At 43.8% G+C, this 16,575-nt stretch overlaps 1 protein-coding gene and 1 long non-coding RNA gene across 2 annotated transcripts in view; one reads left to right on the plus strand and one right to left on the minus strand.

Annotated features, from left to right (window-relative positions):
- The window catches only part of cd82a (CD82 molecule a), a 31,144-nt gene extending 27,786 nt beyond the window's left edge, over window positions 1-3,358 (minus strand). Inside the window, exon 1 of the mRNA XM_042075307.1 lies at window positions 3,252-3,358. The gene's annotated coding sequence lies outside the window, so the exon portion shown is untranslated. The remainder of the gene's footprint in view (window positions 1-3,251) is intronic.
- The window catches only part of LOC121694910, an 18,516-nt gene extending 6,905 nt beyond the window's left edge, over window positions 1-11,611 (plus strand). The window contains exons 2-3 of the long non-coding RNA XR_006025947.1: window positions 4,969-4,972; window positions 11,525-11,611. This is a non-coding gene — a long non-coding RNA (uncharacterized LOC121694910). The remainder of the gene's footprint in view (window positions 1-4,968; window positions 4,973-11,524) is intronic.
- The last annotated feature ends 4,964 nt before the right edge of the window (window positions 11,612-16,575 follow it).

Consider the following 16,575-nt stretch of genomic DNA (forward strand, 5'->3'; position numbering starts at 1 on the left):
ATGTCACGTGAGCCTGCCCCAGTTGTCAATCCAGTTTGTCTGCATACAGTGTATGTGTGTGTACCTGTGTGTGTTGGGGGTGTGGTTGAGGTTAGTGTGTGTACCTGTGTGTGTTGGAGGTGTGTGGGTGTGGTTGAGGTTAGTGTGTGTGTGTGTGTGTGTGTGTGTGTGCATTCTTCAGGGTCGCCCTCCCCATGCCTAGGCCTGTTCTGCTTCCTCAGAGCTCCAAACAGCCCATGGGCCACAAGCCCCAGGACAATCACACACACACACACACACACACACACACACACACACACACACACACACACACACACATACAGTACACACACACACACACACACACACATACACACACACACATATACACAGGTGCGCACACACATACACACACACAAACACACACACACACACACACACACACACACACACACACACACACACACACACATACACACAGGTGCGCACACACCTACACACACACACACACACACACACACACACACACACATACACACAGGTGCGCACACACATACACACACACACACACACACACACACACACACACACACACACACACACACATACACACAGGTGCGCACACACATACACACAGGTGCGCACACACATACACACACACACACACACACAGCACACACACACACACACACACACACACACAGGCTCACATTCAGCACATTCAGTCAATGTTGCTCCACAGAGTTCACGTCAGCAGCAGGTGAGTTACTGTAGCACACCTGTCGGAGATAAGGAGAACACCCTGACAGCCCTGGGGTTCTCACTCACCCCTGAACTTACAAAATGCTCTTGGGTGGACTGATTTAATTAGGTCTGGTCAGCCAATCCATTGTGCCACTGATGAGTTTACTCAGGGATGCACAGCAGGGAAAGATTGCAAAACCAATCACATTCCTCCTGGTTTCAGACAGTTAACAGTCTGAGAAGTGAGTGACAAAGGAGAAGAGAGGAGACGAGACGAGAGAAGAGCTCATCAGCGAGGTGTACTCAAGACAATCACTGTCTAAGTCAGACTCAGAGGGCATGGGGAGTGACTGATACAGGCTGGAAAAGACGTGCTCACTTTCCCCAAGGTGAAAACAGCTGTGGGCATGAGATGGAACCGATGAGGTAATGACAGATGCCCTGGAAACACCTGACTGGGTCAGAGCCACACCTGGGCCAGAACCAGCCAGAACCGCTAGTCTGAGAACGAGTTTTAATCAGTGAGGTAATGGCAGAGCCAGCTGGCTCTATGCATGATCTGAGATGAGGGCCAGATCCGTTTCTGATCTGGCAGCGATCTATGAGAGTTTACAACACATACCACCTGTTGTCTGCCAGCGTCATTGGTAAAATATGCTGGAGATCTGGAAGTGTGTTTGCATTGTTAGGATGTTTGTGGCTGCGCGAATGGTGGACACACACACACACACACACACACACCACACACATTTCAGTGGCCTAAACAACCATAAACATTGACTTCATTAGCTGCCGTTGCCATGGATTTGGTGAGAATGAAAGCAAAACCTACATGGGCAGGGGCAGGACTCGCACCTGTAATCTGTGCCTCGTTGAGAACAACAATTTCAAAACAAAGGTTATTTTTGTTCCTTGGTTTCAGTTTTTATTACAGCTGTTCAACTGCAAATCATCTACGTGCCAATTTGACATCTTTTCGAACAACACAAATGTTTTCGATACATTTAAACACGGAGGTGATGGATAAAACACCAGATTTGTGCTCCGTGCATAAAAGCAGGATATCGGCCAAGCGGCCAGCGTCAGCACGCCCCAGCCATAGCCAGAGCCAGCCCCCCAGCGTGACCTACATCCCAATCTGTGGCCTATCCGAATTACCTTCCACTGGCGCGGCGCTAAAGCCATCCAGATGACTTCGCTTCCCAGATAGACCATTAAATGCGGCAGCCAGCGGCTGATAGCTTTACCAGACGGCTCGACTCTACCCGACCAGGGTCTGTGATCTGCGTAGGCGCGCCTGGCTGGCGTGGATCCCCTCGCGGCTGAAACGGTTGGGCCTACTACTACACGACAACTACAAAGGTGCTTCGTGCTTCTCTAGAGTTACACCCCTTGGGGGAATGGTGGTTGGGACGTTTCCATGACCGCTGGATGAACACTGCACACATACAACCAGATTACACTGCACACACACACACACGCACACACACACACACACAGGGTCCAACAACAGTATTTGGACTAGGCCTATGATATATTTCTTGTATAAAGGTAGCAGTTCCTAGCCTGGGTTCCAGCACTACTAAAACAGGGAAAGTGGGCCAGTCTTCCAGTTCCGGGTATGTTTTATTCTTAAGATCTCAAATCCACATGTTGGCGCACAAAACCAAAGACACCAACCCAAAAGTGTGTTTACACCACTTTACCACTTACATATTTGATTAATGTGTATAATGAATCAAATCCAGTTGTTTAAATAAACTAAACTACAATATAAAACAGTGATATTTGCCAGTATAGTTTAAGAAATCAAATTTGGTCGAACTTGGACAGCAGCGTGCAGCAACTCGCGTCAGGGTCCGATTCGTGGCAGGGTCCGAAGCTGTTTAATGTAACTCCAGGACTTGGTTTATTTTAATCGGCTCTTTGTAAAAAAAACAGTGCCCAAAAGGAATAAAAGCCTGAAGGTTCGCATGCCATTTTCACATGTGAAACGTATATCACAGTGTGGGTTTCGGATTTTTTGAGATATAAAAACATGCAGAACGTGTTTTGGTGTCACTTGAGACTGGAGCTGCGGGGGAAAAGAATATAGCTCCTGATTCTTCTGCCCGACTCAAATTTCACTGCTTGCACGCCTGTTTTCAATCCCCAGCTTGGAAGCAAGCTGGTGGCAGAGCGAGCGAGAGAGCGCGTCTCTGTCCAAGCGCTCGCCACATCAGCGATCTCAAGTTCAGTTGCCAGCGAACAAAGCAAGCCCCGAAAGTCGCTCGTTTTAAAAAGTCTCTCAGCGAAACGTACAACAAAGAAATTTAACTGCACATCACCACAATGGTCTGCGTTCAGTAAAGGTTACCATTGACAAATAGGCTATTCTATTCACACATTTCAAATTTAACTCATACACAACATACTTATCAGTTATATGCCATCTAACATTATAGCCTATAAAACAGTTTATGACTGTTTTAGTAATTGTACACTTATGTGTAGTGCAGCTGATTGTTAAGTGGAAAGAGGATACTCACGGTTTTTTGTTGGCTAAGTGTTGTGAGAAAGACAGCGACGATGTCAGGCGCTCTATGTGCGTCCGGAGTGAAAGCGTGTGGTCTGAGACAGAGATGAACAGATGTGAAGTTGGAGACCCAGAAAAGAGGAGCAGAGACTCCTAACAGGCGCCACCTAGCGGGCAGCACGGGTACGAATGTCCAGACCGAGACACATCAGACAAATGAATAGCCCACTAGTAATCAGAAAAGTTACAATTCATTCTTTAGGTGAATTTCATTTCCAGGACATTGATCTGCAGTTATATTTTGGGGCGGTGGTAGTGTAGTGGTTAAGGAGCTGGGCTAGCGTGCAGTAGCCTGAAAGTTGTCTGTTCAATTCCCGGCTTCCACCGTTGTGTCCTTGAGCAAGGCACTTAACCCCAAGTTGCTCTGGGGACAATGTGATCCCTTGTAATATAGCTGACATATGTAAGTCACTTTGGTCAAGAAGTGTCTGCTAAATGTAATGTAATTTAGGTAAAACAAAGCAAGAAATGCAAAGGGAATATAGAGGAAATAAAGCCAATATTTATTTGATTTGAATGATTTTAATTAAAAACACAGTAGTTCTATCCTTCATGAAACCATTCAGTATGGACAAGATTAACAGTTCAGTCTTATAACTCAACCGTCAGCAAACATGCAGGGTAACAGGGTTTTCTTATGTAAGCTAAACAGATATTGACAACAGTCCACAGTTGAAAACCCCTTTGGCCTAATTTAATTGATAAACTATGTTGAGGACCTCATTCTGAAAACATTAGAGCTCACTCTCCTCCGAGAGAAAGAGCTAAAAATAGCGACAGGAAACTTGAAGAAACCCTGCATCTGGCGTCGACTTCAACCCATCAGCGCTTTAACAAACGTGAAGGGAACTCTGCAGAGCACCGATCGGACCCATCAGCGCTTTAACACACATGAAGGGAACTCTGCAGAGCACCGATCGGAGTGCTTGCCAGAACCGCATCCGGGAACCTTGTGGAACTGGTTGGAAAAATCACAAGCCATAGCAGCCATAAAATATGCATGGCGTGTGATGAGGGGATTTGGGCCGCCCGGGTGGACCGTGCTGATGCGTGATGGGGCAAACGGACTGTGTTACATAGTAAGGAAGGGGCCGGGTCAGCACGCTCTGGGGTTAGTAAGCTCACATCTCTGCTGTTGGCTCATGTAACCATGCTCTGTCATCTAACACACACACACACACACACACACACGCACACACGCACACGCACACACGCACACGCACACATACACACGCACACGCACACACACACGCACACACACACAGCTCTATCGTGTACTGGACGGCTGACCAAGTACTCTGCTGAAGGGTTGCAGCTGCTTCTGCATTAACACACACACACACACACACATTGATACACACACTCTATACAGAGGCAAACAACAGTTGGCACGACATCACACACACTCTCGTCACACACAGTAGTCAGTTGGCAGGGCTCCATGGTAGAGCGTCATGTAACAGTTGGTGTGTCACCAGTATTGATTGGTGTGGCGTGACAGGCAGAGAAAAGAGCATTTGTGTGTGTGTGTGTGTGTGTGTGTGTGTGCGTGTGTGTGTGTGTGTGTGTGTGTGTGTGTGTCTGTGTGTGTGTGTGTGTTGTGTTGGGGGCATGACCTCATGAGAATGGGAACACACACATACACATGCTACAAAAGAGACAACTCAGAGGGGTGTGAGAGAGTGGGAGTGCTCAAACACAGGACGAGAGAAGAGAGGAGAGCTGTTTCTCACAGAGAGAGATAAACACACACTGCAGGTCTTCAGAGAGAGAGCTACATACACACACACACACACACACGCACACACACACACACACACACACACACACACACACACACACACACACACACACACACACACACACACACAAAGTGACAGACAACTGGGTTCCTAAGGTGCAGACTGCAATAGACTGAAAGATGTTGTGTCTTTTTCCAAAGCAAATCCAGTGACATGAACGCTAAAGCAAGTAATCGCATGTCGAAAGCAGAGTGCGCTGCATGTCCAAAGCAGAGTGCGCCGCATGTCCAAAGCAGAGTGCGCCGCATGTCCAAAGCAGAGTGCGCTGCATGTCCAAAGCAGAGTGCGCCGCATGTCCAAAGCAAAATGCGCTGCACTCATGTCGGCGGCGGACAGGGCAAACTGGTATTGAAGTGCATGCCTTGATGGATAGATCAGAGGACTAGCCTAGAAATCTAGAAGCACCCTAGCGGCAGAAAATTACATTTGCTTCCAGGGCTAGTCTAGCAACTCTCCGTTGGCTTGTGAGCTCGAAAAATGAAACTTCTATCAGGCCAATCAAATCGTGTATAGAGTCGTTAGGAGGGCTTAACATAATGATTGATGGCAGAGTTGCAACGGTTTGGCTTAAATTCCCTGCTACTTGAAAACAAAGAAGATGGATGTTGCTGTTGGCGAACAGTGTGACACGAGTTAAGCTTTTTTAAGTTGCCAAAAGTTTGAACTAGCCAACTAGCTCCGCTGGTGGGAAAACGCATGGGACTCAGCGCTGTCCTATTGCGTGCAGAAGGAATTTGAAAGACAATCGATTATCCCGCCCCTCGGACTGAGCACTGCGAACGGTGAGTGCCTAGACCCTACATTTAAATGTCAGGCTATCAGAGGACAGATAAATGAATTAATTAATTAATTAATGAATGAATGATTGAATCAATCAATCAATCAATCAATCAGTCAGTCAATCAGTCAATCACATGACTATCCTAGTATTCACTGAGACTGCTCTTAGAGAGGAGCGGACTGATAAGGACTCGGCCCTAATCTGGCTCTGATACGGCCCACGTATGGGCCTAATCTGGCTCTGATAAGCCCACATTATATGCCTAATGAAAGAGCTCTACTTCAGGAATACAACACAAAGCTATCCGAAACTCTTCAGTGAAGAGAGAGCACAACACATTAAGTATTATTACTTTTAAGTCTTATATTAGGTAGATAGTAATGAAGCATCATACAATCTCTTACAGAAATTTCCGGTTTGCCGCAAATTTGCAGCACAGTCATATTTTCACATGCAAATCAGGTTTCAGGCAAACAGTTGCAGTTAACTTTTGGCAATATTGCAGTAAATTTCTAGCAATGTCATTATGCAAATTATCTTTGTCACCAGAAGTTCACTGGAAGATTGTCATTATTGGCTAAGTGTGGTGGCAAATCACGTTTGCCAAACACATTTGCCACTGGTGGCAAACTTCTCATTGTTGCCAGAACTTTGTTTCAAGGTTGCCTCTAGCGGCCAACAAGTTTGCTGCAAATCTGCCATAAACATTTAATTTTTGTAAGGGATATTGAATCTTAGATCATCAAAAGAGATTGACTGAAAGCAGGATAATATGTTATCTTGGTGCTCTTTCCTGTCCTAATCTTTCTTCATTTGCAAAGATATTGCAAGAGGATAAAGACAGATCTCTCAAAAATGCAACTTCTCCACATCCTGTTTCATTGAAAGACTGTGTTTGCATGCAGACTGACCAACTGACTTCTGCTAGTGTTATTATACAAAAATCAACAAGCACAGATGAAAAGCCTCCAGCCTTTACTGGATTTTAGTATCACATGACCGTTAAGAGGTAAAAACATGCCTACACATTTCAGCCATGAGGCTCCTCATCAGTTAAAGTGCCCATATTATGAAAAAAAATCACTTTTTCTGGGATTTGATGTGTTATTGTGTGTCTCTGGTCCACACGCATACAAACTTGAAAAAAAAAACACCCATGCTGTTTTGAGTGAGATAAGGGTTTCTGGATGTATCCTGCCTTCAGCCTCCAGGGTGAGCTGGTCAAAATCGGCAAGGCTTTTGATGTCACAAGCCGAAACATTTCAATATTCCCACCCACCACCTCCTTTTAGGGCAATTACGTTAGGCCTACGTGAATATAATGGAAACCTATGGAGCTGCATCGAAGTGGGCAGGGAAAAGGATTTATAGGGGAGACCGGGGCTGGTTGTCTCACAGGTTGGTTGTCACATTGCTTATTCCAGGCACACTAGGTGGCGCTGTGGTAAAATTTTGATATCAAACTGTAACCCTTTGAATTTTGCTGAGCAGACACACAACATTGAGGTGAGGAGACCATTTTTAAATTTCATGGGTCAGAGTAAATTTTCATGTTGGTGTTGTTTTTGTATTGAGAGCTTGTAGGATATTAGTAATTCAAAAACAAAACACTCATTAAAAAGCCAAAGGTAGTAGCTTTATTTTGAGTCATATTTTAGCTATCAAGTTAAAGCCATGTGGCAGCTAGGTTAACATCTTTGTCAAGAGGTCAGTTGGGGATGGTTGTCACATAGCTCTTGGGGTTGGTTGTCACATGTATTTCATTGCATTTCTCAACACAGTAGACAATTCAAGTAACTGATCACCAACTTTAATCCCATTGTTTAAACATAAGGGGCATTGATGACAACTACCATAGGGGTGGTATTCATATTAAAACTTATTTGCCGTTTCTAGCTTAAAAAACTAAAAAGTTACACATCATTTTTTAAGATCCCATTTTATCACTGAAATCCCATTGAAACTCTATAGGGACAACCAACCCCAACCCGTGATGGGGTTGATTGTCACATTGTGTCAGAGTGTATTTGATGGTTAATTGCTCCCTGTTACAATACATTCTAAAAGTAAAATTCATGCATGAGTAAAAATTGTGACAATCAACCCCGGTCTCCCCTACTTACTAAATCGTTGAACAAACGTGAATAAAAGGCACAAAATAAGGTTGGTGTAAGAGTTATCTGTTTGTTCATGGGATTCATTCTAATTCCATCACTTATATTTCCTACAACTAGGTGAGATAGCTAAGCTTATGTTGTAGGCTACTGAAGTTCCACTGTTAGATAGCTAGCTATCAAGCTAACTGTTTTACATAGAGATTATGGTAGGCTAAGTGTTAGCTACGGGCTATACTATGTAAAACGAAGGTGTAGTAGATGTTAAGGGATTTTGAATTGGCATGTTTCAGACGTTGCATAATCAACACCCCACCTCTCCACACCAAGCCTACAAGTTCAACTGTTTTTTAAGCCTACATATCTCAGAAAATAATGTAGATATAGGCTTAAACCTTTGCACAGTAGTTGTTGGGTAATATTTAGCATTATTGACTTAAAGTATGAAGCAAAGCCAAGATGGTCAGGCTAGGCTGGAGGCATTTGTTGATTTGGCACGAATTACCCTGGTAACATTTAATGGAGTGGGGTGTGGGTAAGTGAGCAGCAGCTCATTAATATGTAATGAGCAGCAGAAACAGCACACTTTGACAGGGACTGAAAAAGAGTGTAATAGAGGTGGGTAAGAATATTTTCCTACAAGCTATTTCCAGCAAACAACTTCAGAAACATGTTTTCTGGAACTCATAGACCTATTTTAACTTGTTGAAGAATAGTCATAATATGGGCACTTTAAGAGGTAAAAACATGCCTACACATTTCAGCCATGAGGCTCCTCAGCACTTAAGAGGTAAAAACATGCCTACACATTTCAGCCATGAGGCTCCTCAGCACTTAAGAGGTAAAAACATGCCTACACATTTCAGCCATGAGGCTCCTCATCACTTAAGAGGTAAAAACATTTCAGCCATGAGGCTCCTCATCACTTAAGTCCAAGCAGCGGCCTTTGGACTGTCCTTTGCAGAATGTTAACAAGTGACCACATGATCACAAGAATGAATGGCTAATTAGTCACATGATGTGATTTAAATTGGGAATCCCCTTTCCTGTAGTGGGGGATCTGATCTCTGTGGACTTTGCTCAACATCATATTGCAGAATTTCCCGTATATGGATTCATTTGTTTACTTTATAAATTGTAGTTCTGACTTGACAGTGGGTGTTGCGGGTGGGTAGTTTACTGCCCAATACGGTGTGAAAATATAGTGTGTCGTGATCTGTCTGTACAGTATTAGCATGTTTTAACTATGACAAAATACCCACAAAATGTTATCATTGTTTTAACCTTACCCTCCTGAGCGCTTGGCCCACTCCGAGGAGCACCTGCAAGACACCTGAAGAACACATGTTTCACAATCAAGCAGATATCCATGTAAACCAGCCTCTGATTGTGACCATGCTAACCATGATCCTGTTTTTCTTCTGAAATTCACCAGTTCATCAAAAGACCATTAGGATCAATAAACTAAATGCAGACACAGTAGAGCATGAAGACATTGGCATACAAACACAGGTTGTCCTACAACCCAGCCTCCTGCGAACTAGGGCTAGCTGCAACTAACTTGTTTTTTTATGGATAAAAATTGGGAACAAATATTGATCAATGTTTCCCAAGATTATGTCTTCAAATGCTTTGTTTTGTCCACATGCCATAGATATTCAGTTTACTGTCACAGAGGAGTAGGTGGAGTAGGTAAAGCTGGAAATATTCAAGTTTAAGCACAATCAAAGAATTTTGAGGTATTTCCCTCAAAAAACAATTACAAATCCAATAAACTATTGCCAAAATAGTTGCCGATTAAGTTAATAGTTGACAACTAAGTCTAATTGATCAATTGTTGCAGTGAACATTTCATTTCCTTGTTCCTGTTTATCCCATCTGGTGACACAGGTAATGATGGGAGTGTTTATTCATCTTGACTGGATACAGTGAACACACACACACACACACATTACTTTTTACAAAAATGATTCCTTGTTCCTGAAGCTGTCTGCTCTGTTTATTCAGAAGACATAGTGATCCAAAACTAACACCAGAAGGAAGGAATGCACACCGTATGTCTATGATGTCTGGAAACATAAGTCTCAGAACATCATTATTAATGCATTTGTTTTTACCATTTTAGGTTAACAATGCACTCTCACAGAAATGTATATTCTCAAGAAATTCTTCTTGAATTTGAAATTCTTTCTACATTTGAACACACTTGTACACACACACACACACACACACACAAATACACACACACACACACACACACACACACAAAGATAGCCTATACATAGATACACACACGCCCTTTCCTCCTGTCCTTACTCGTTTCCGAGGAGGAAACTGATAGCATACTGATCCACACACACACATACATACACACACACACACACACACACACACACACACACACACATACAGAGAGAGAGACACACACACACACTCAGAGACCATATCTCACACACTGGTTTGGTTAGTTTTGTGCAGAGCTGCCAGTGTTTGAATGTGGGCTGATCATCTATGTCACTAGTTGCTTTCTGAGTATAGACTGATTGATCCAAATTGATTGTTCCAACATCACTATTGAGGTCACTGAGTCTCCACCTCACTAATGCTTCCCTCTGCAGGCCATGCAGGGTACAACACTTCAAACACTCATGTCTCCTCCTCTGGGAGGTCTTAACTGTCCAGCTCCAGTCCATAGCTCAACCATGGTAGCCTGAACACAGAGACCATAGAGGGAAAAAACACCCTGTATGAAACCGTTAACGCTATATAAGGATGTTTGAGTGCTATATGGATATTTTAGCTCTATTATAAGCTTGATGTTTGAGTGCTATATAGATATTTTAGTGCTATACAAGGATGTTTGAGTGCTATGGATGTTTTAGAGCTATAAACTCTAAGGATGTTTAAAACCTGTTATGAGACAATGTACTGCCCACGGCACACCTACCCCCAACCCCCACCTCTCCCCAACATTCTAAATCAATTGTATGCACCATATTGCTATGTAGCATAGTAATATTATACACATAGTAATATTATACATAGCAAATATATACACCATTTGAAAGCTTGGACTCTTGGGAACCCATACATGACAACATTTTTCATGTACAATCTATATAGTGCTTTACATTGTCAGATTAATCTTACATGTCTCAATTAAATTTAATCAAAAATGCCCTCCCCCTCCTCCACCTTTGGTGCTTCCCTACCTTCTAGCTGCAGTGTGTGTCCTTAGCAATAAGTAGATGCAGCATATTGGGTCTTGAAATATTCACAAGAATCCATAGAAATAGAATAGTTATGCTGTTTTATCCAATATAAGTTGTGCAGATGTACAGTCCATCTTATACACACCCATTGAACCAACAACAAAATGCAAAAATAGAGGCTTTTGTGCAATTATTTCATATTTTGTGTAGTCATTCTATATCAGAACCCCAAAAACCAATAATAAAGCTTCAGAGTGTTACCTTTCATTTGAGACCATGATTATTATTGTACACGAAGGGGTTCCATATACAGGAAGTCATGGACATACCTTTACAAATAATTGTGTAAACTACTCATCTTTCTTCTATATTTATCTACTTTTTCACACAGCTTCACAAGACCTCGTCGGTTGTTTCTCAAGGGCTGAAATGTGGTCAGTTCAAAGATGTTTGTAACCCGGTAGAAAGAAAAAAACAATATTCTAGCCTCTATAACTCTGTGCCAGTATTTCACACAATTATTTTTCCTAAGAAACTACAGGGTCTTAGCCTTCTAAAGAGGTCAAGCATTTAATGGTAGGCCAAAATAGGTTGGAACAGTGCCCTCTGAAGTATGCACAGTGCAATGTAGAAATGGCATAACCCAGATGAAGTTAAGTGCAATATTCATATCCATTTAGAAATGTTTGAATGCTATATGGATCTTTTAGAGTTTTAAACTATAAGGATGTAACAGACTAGGTCTTCTAGTGCTATATATTATATGCATGCTTGAGAGTCACAGGAACCCAGGCCTTCTTCTGCAGCCATTCAGTCTACTTTACGGTGTAATTTGCTGCAATATTCCACAAAGTAACTTTCAGAGTTAGCCCACATTGTGATGGACAAAATAACCTACAGACTATATTGTGATGGGGCAAACCAGTAGCCTACAGAGTTAGCCCATCCTATAACTGAGTACAGTAGCCTACAGAGTTAGCCCATATTGTGATGTGAAGACCTGACACCCCTCTTTATGGGCTTTTGCTCTTTTGTCTTCAGTTACTGTTGCTCTGTGCACGTTCTCAGCTTTGTGTATCATATTTATGACACATAGGTACACATGACACATTTTATGCAAGATGCATACCATGGAAAAAAGATACATTTATTTTGTTTTGAATACATCCTTAGATTTCCTTTCCAGTGCTACAAAAGTACAAACACACACTGCACAGATTTAAACAGTTCAACCCCGAAGCCCAAAGAGGGAGAGCTACAGTTTGATGATGTGAAGTGTGTACATCCAAGCGTGTTGTTTCCTTATGCTGTGGCGCAACTGGCTAGAGCATCTGTGCCATTCAGGTCCAAGTGCACACTGGGACCCCAGTCCAATTCTGACCCGGGTCATTTCCCAATTCCACCCCATCTCTCTCTTCCTGTCAGTCTCTTCACTATTCTATCAAAATAAAAGCAAAACAGCCCAAAAATATAATAACACAAACAAACAAACAAACAAACAATCAAAATCCAATGAGCCGCCTCAACACCGCTTGAGACTGACACTCATTCCCAACAGCAACATCATCTAATGGGCCTTGCTTGCCATGACAACTGATATTATGTGATTGAGAACAACATCTTGTACAGTACACCTGTATCTTTCCAAATTGGGTTAATTCCACTGCTAGACCAACTCTCCATGACTTGACCATAACACTATATCAACCCTTACTTTACTTATGCAAAGACAGAGAGAACATTTATTTCTGTAGGCGTATTGCACAGTTCAAAAAGAGCTCCACAAAGAATAATCACATTTCTAAACCACCTGTGATGGCGTGACACTTTCTCCTCAGAGTACCAGCCTCGCCACAGTAGACAATGTGTGCTTTAAATACACAGTGCACTTGAATCACATACTAGACCTCTAACAGTAGAGCACTTGAATGGCACACTGGACCTCTTAACTGTACACTAGGACTAATACAAGGACATTCATTGTTGTTGTTTTTTCTTCTGGAACTGTCAGCACTTCTGAAAACAATGTGTGGAGAAACTAACTGTCAGCGTCAATACAAATACACCATACACACACGCACACACACACATTCTTCGGCTACCACTAAGAGGGCCATGAACCATGGGATAGTGGGAAACGTAATTTCGATCTCTTTGTATGTCCTGACATGTGAAAAAATTGACAATAAAGCAGGCGTTGACTTTGACTTTGAACCCAGGCCCCATACAGTAAATACAGCCTGGTGTGTCCTCTCCATCCCCCAGAGGAGAGAGGGACCCTGCGGTCCTTATCAGGGGGACTTATCGTCCAGCTGCTGGTCCGACACACACACACACACACACACACACACACACACACAGGACTATTGTGTTTTTATCAGGTTTGGAGTCTAGGATGTTCCATTGGGGGTGGGCAGGTTTGGAGTCATACTGTCGAGGATGTTCCGTAAGGGGGTGGGCAGGTTTGGAGTCATACTGTCGAGGATGTTCCGTAAGGGGGTGGGGTGTTTTGGAGTATTTTTGCCTCGTTAGTGTCGCCCTTCCAGAGACAAGGGACGGAAACGACGACCCTGAGCCGTGGGGCCCACACATCCCCCTCTGATAAGCAGAGATAGCAGCAGCAGCACTCACGGATTCCAGCCGCATGTGGCCCGGGCCACACACTCACACACACACACAAACACACACATACTTACCCACTCACTCACGCACATACACAGAGACACACACACACAAACACACACACATACAGAGACACACGCATACACACACACACACACACAAACTTACCCACTCACTCACACACACATACACAAACACACACACACATACTTACCCACTCACTCTCACACACACACACACACCGAATGTGCTGCATGTCTGAAGCGTGCCTTTAGTGCCTCACCCTGTGATTGGAAGCTCTGGTGCTCTGGCACAGACAGGAGTATGGGAGTACTTAAAGCAAAACCACTCCATCCAAACATTCACCCGGCGGTAGCCTACAGCACAGATACGCATATGTGAAGGCACCACTCTCCCCTCTCTCCCCCTTGAGTTTCAAGCAGGACCAGCAGCTGGTTCTGACCCAGCCCATATTGGGCCCAAGCCTGGTCCAGGTCAAACCCAATGGCACCTCTGGCCTACAGAAACATCAGTTGTGTTGGCATAAGATTGTGAAATGTCAGCCAAGACAAAGCCCCTGATAAGCCTCCACTAGGTTATAATACATTTATAATTAGTGCTGTCCTTCACTGGAGCGCTGTGGCCGCATCCCCAGCGCTGCCCAGGGCTGCCCCCTTCCTCTCTGTGGGCTCTGAAGACCGTTTCCTGAGAGGCGCGTGTGCACATCCTCCCACAGGCTCATCAGGAGCTCCAGCACAGGCCTCTGGGCTTCATCTGGGCTCTCTCCCCCAGTAAAGATCTCTCAAAATAAGCATGGATGTCCTTTCCACATTGTGTGCATGTGTGTGTGCATGTGTGAGTGAGTGTGTGTGTGTGTGTGTGTGTGTGTGTGTGGGAGTGACTAAGTGTGTGTGTGTGTGAGAGAGAGAGAGAGAAAGAACCCAGAGCGCCAATGAGGGGTGGGGTGGTGTGAGGGTGGTGGTGGTGGCAGGGGGGGGGGGGGGGGGGTAATAAGAGCTTGACACATGTAACCAATCAAGCTAATAACAGCCCAGAGACAGAGCCACTTCATCAGAAACACACTCTGGGTTCATATCACTCGGCCTGAGACAGCCATTTCATCAGAAATAGGCACTCTGGGTTCAACTCATTCAGCCTGTGGTCCTGGTTTATCTGCAATCTTTCTTTGTTCAGGAAGAGCTGAGGCTGACTCACACACACACAGAGTTCTTTTAATCTTTCCTAAATTTACACAGCATGAAAATATGACAATATTTACTTAATTTCCCTAGAATATTAAAGAACAATTCTGACATGCGGTGTAATAAAGAGGCTTACTACTGTATGATGTTAGCAATCTGCCCCCATATGCATGGATTGTTGCTAACACATTTTCGATATTAGCAGGCTAGCTACATCACTACCGAACCAATTTTCGTTGGTTCTATACCAAAAGACTGTACCTAAAGACATCTAACCATAGGGCACAGGTTAAAATCATGCTGGAGTTCTCATTTTATTGACTCTGTGATGCCAAAATGAGCATTGCTGGTCTTCTTCACCTGGCTAAGTAAGTCTGGGGGATGCCTAATTCATTCCTCTATGAACACACTGCATTTGACGTACAACGACTTTTACTGTAATTTGTCATGGATCACAGTTCCAACAGATATGGTGAGTGTGTGACCACAGCATCTAACAGACATGAGCATCTCCCCCCCTATGCTGCTGCTTCAGCTAAACCAGCATGCTGCACCCTTAACCAGATTAACCACTGAGTTCAGCATCAGAGTACCGAGACATGAGAGCTGAGACTCTGGAACCAGCACACACAGCTGACTCTGGATTGCCACTAGATCTGGGACTTAATCAGGAGAGGATTAGGTTTAGATTGAGACAAAATCTGGGTCTTAATAAGGACAGGATCCAGTTTAGATTGAGACTAGACCTGGGTCTTAATAAGGACAGGATCCAGTTTAGATTGAGACTAGACCTGGGTCTTCATAAGGGCAGGATCCGGTTTAGATTGAGACTAGACCTGGGTCTTAATAAGGACAGGATCCAGTTTAGATTGAGACTAGACCTGGGTCTTAATAAGGGCAGGATCCGGTTTAGATTGAGACTAGACCTGGGTCTTAATAAGGACAGGATCCGGTTTAGTTGTCTTTGTCCGTTGTCTTTGTTCTGTTTATATAATGTTTTCGAGAGTGTAGCCTACAAAAGGCAGAGAAATAAACAGGAAATGAAAGGGAGACCTCCAAATGCACAGCCTTATGCAGGGCTCTCTGCATCGTTGCTAAAGATTGCTAAGCACACCGTACTGGAAAGGCCAGACACTATCCACATTTTGCTCTTGATAATGCTCCTTCAACATAGCAGTGATGGCAACACGAATAACACACATATTTTACATTGTTTGTATGCAAACCTCATATCTCAATATCAACTAGCCTACTATCTGGATGATTTCCAGCTCATAGCACAAGTACACTCACAAGTCAACCTTCACAGTTCTCCACTAAGCCTATATATATATATATAACATATCGCACACACATACACACACACACACACACACACACACACACACACGAACAGACACTCGCACACTCGCACACACACAAGTCTCACACACACACACACACACACACATATAAACATCACACACACACACACACACACACACACTCTGTCTGTAGAGCCGACTTTTGTCTGGTCCTGCGGCTGGCGGGAAGTGGTATGTGTG

Source organism: Alosa sapidissima, chromosome 20 (assembly GCF_018492685.1).
Source record: "Alosa sapidissima isolate fAloSap1 chromosome 20, fAloSap1.pri, whole genome shotgun sequence".
In the NCBI taxonomy this organism is placed as follows: domain Eukaryota; kingdom Metazoa; phylum Chordata; class Actinopteri; order Clupeiformes; family Clupeidae; genus Alosa; species Alosa sapidissima.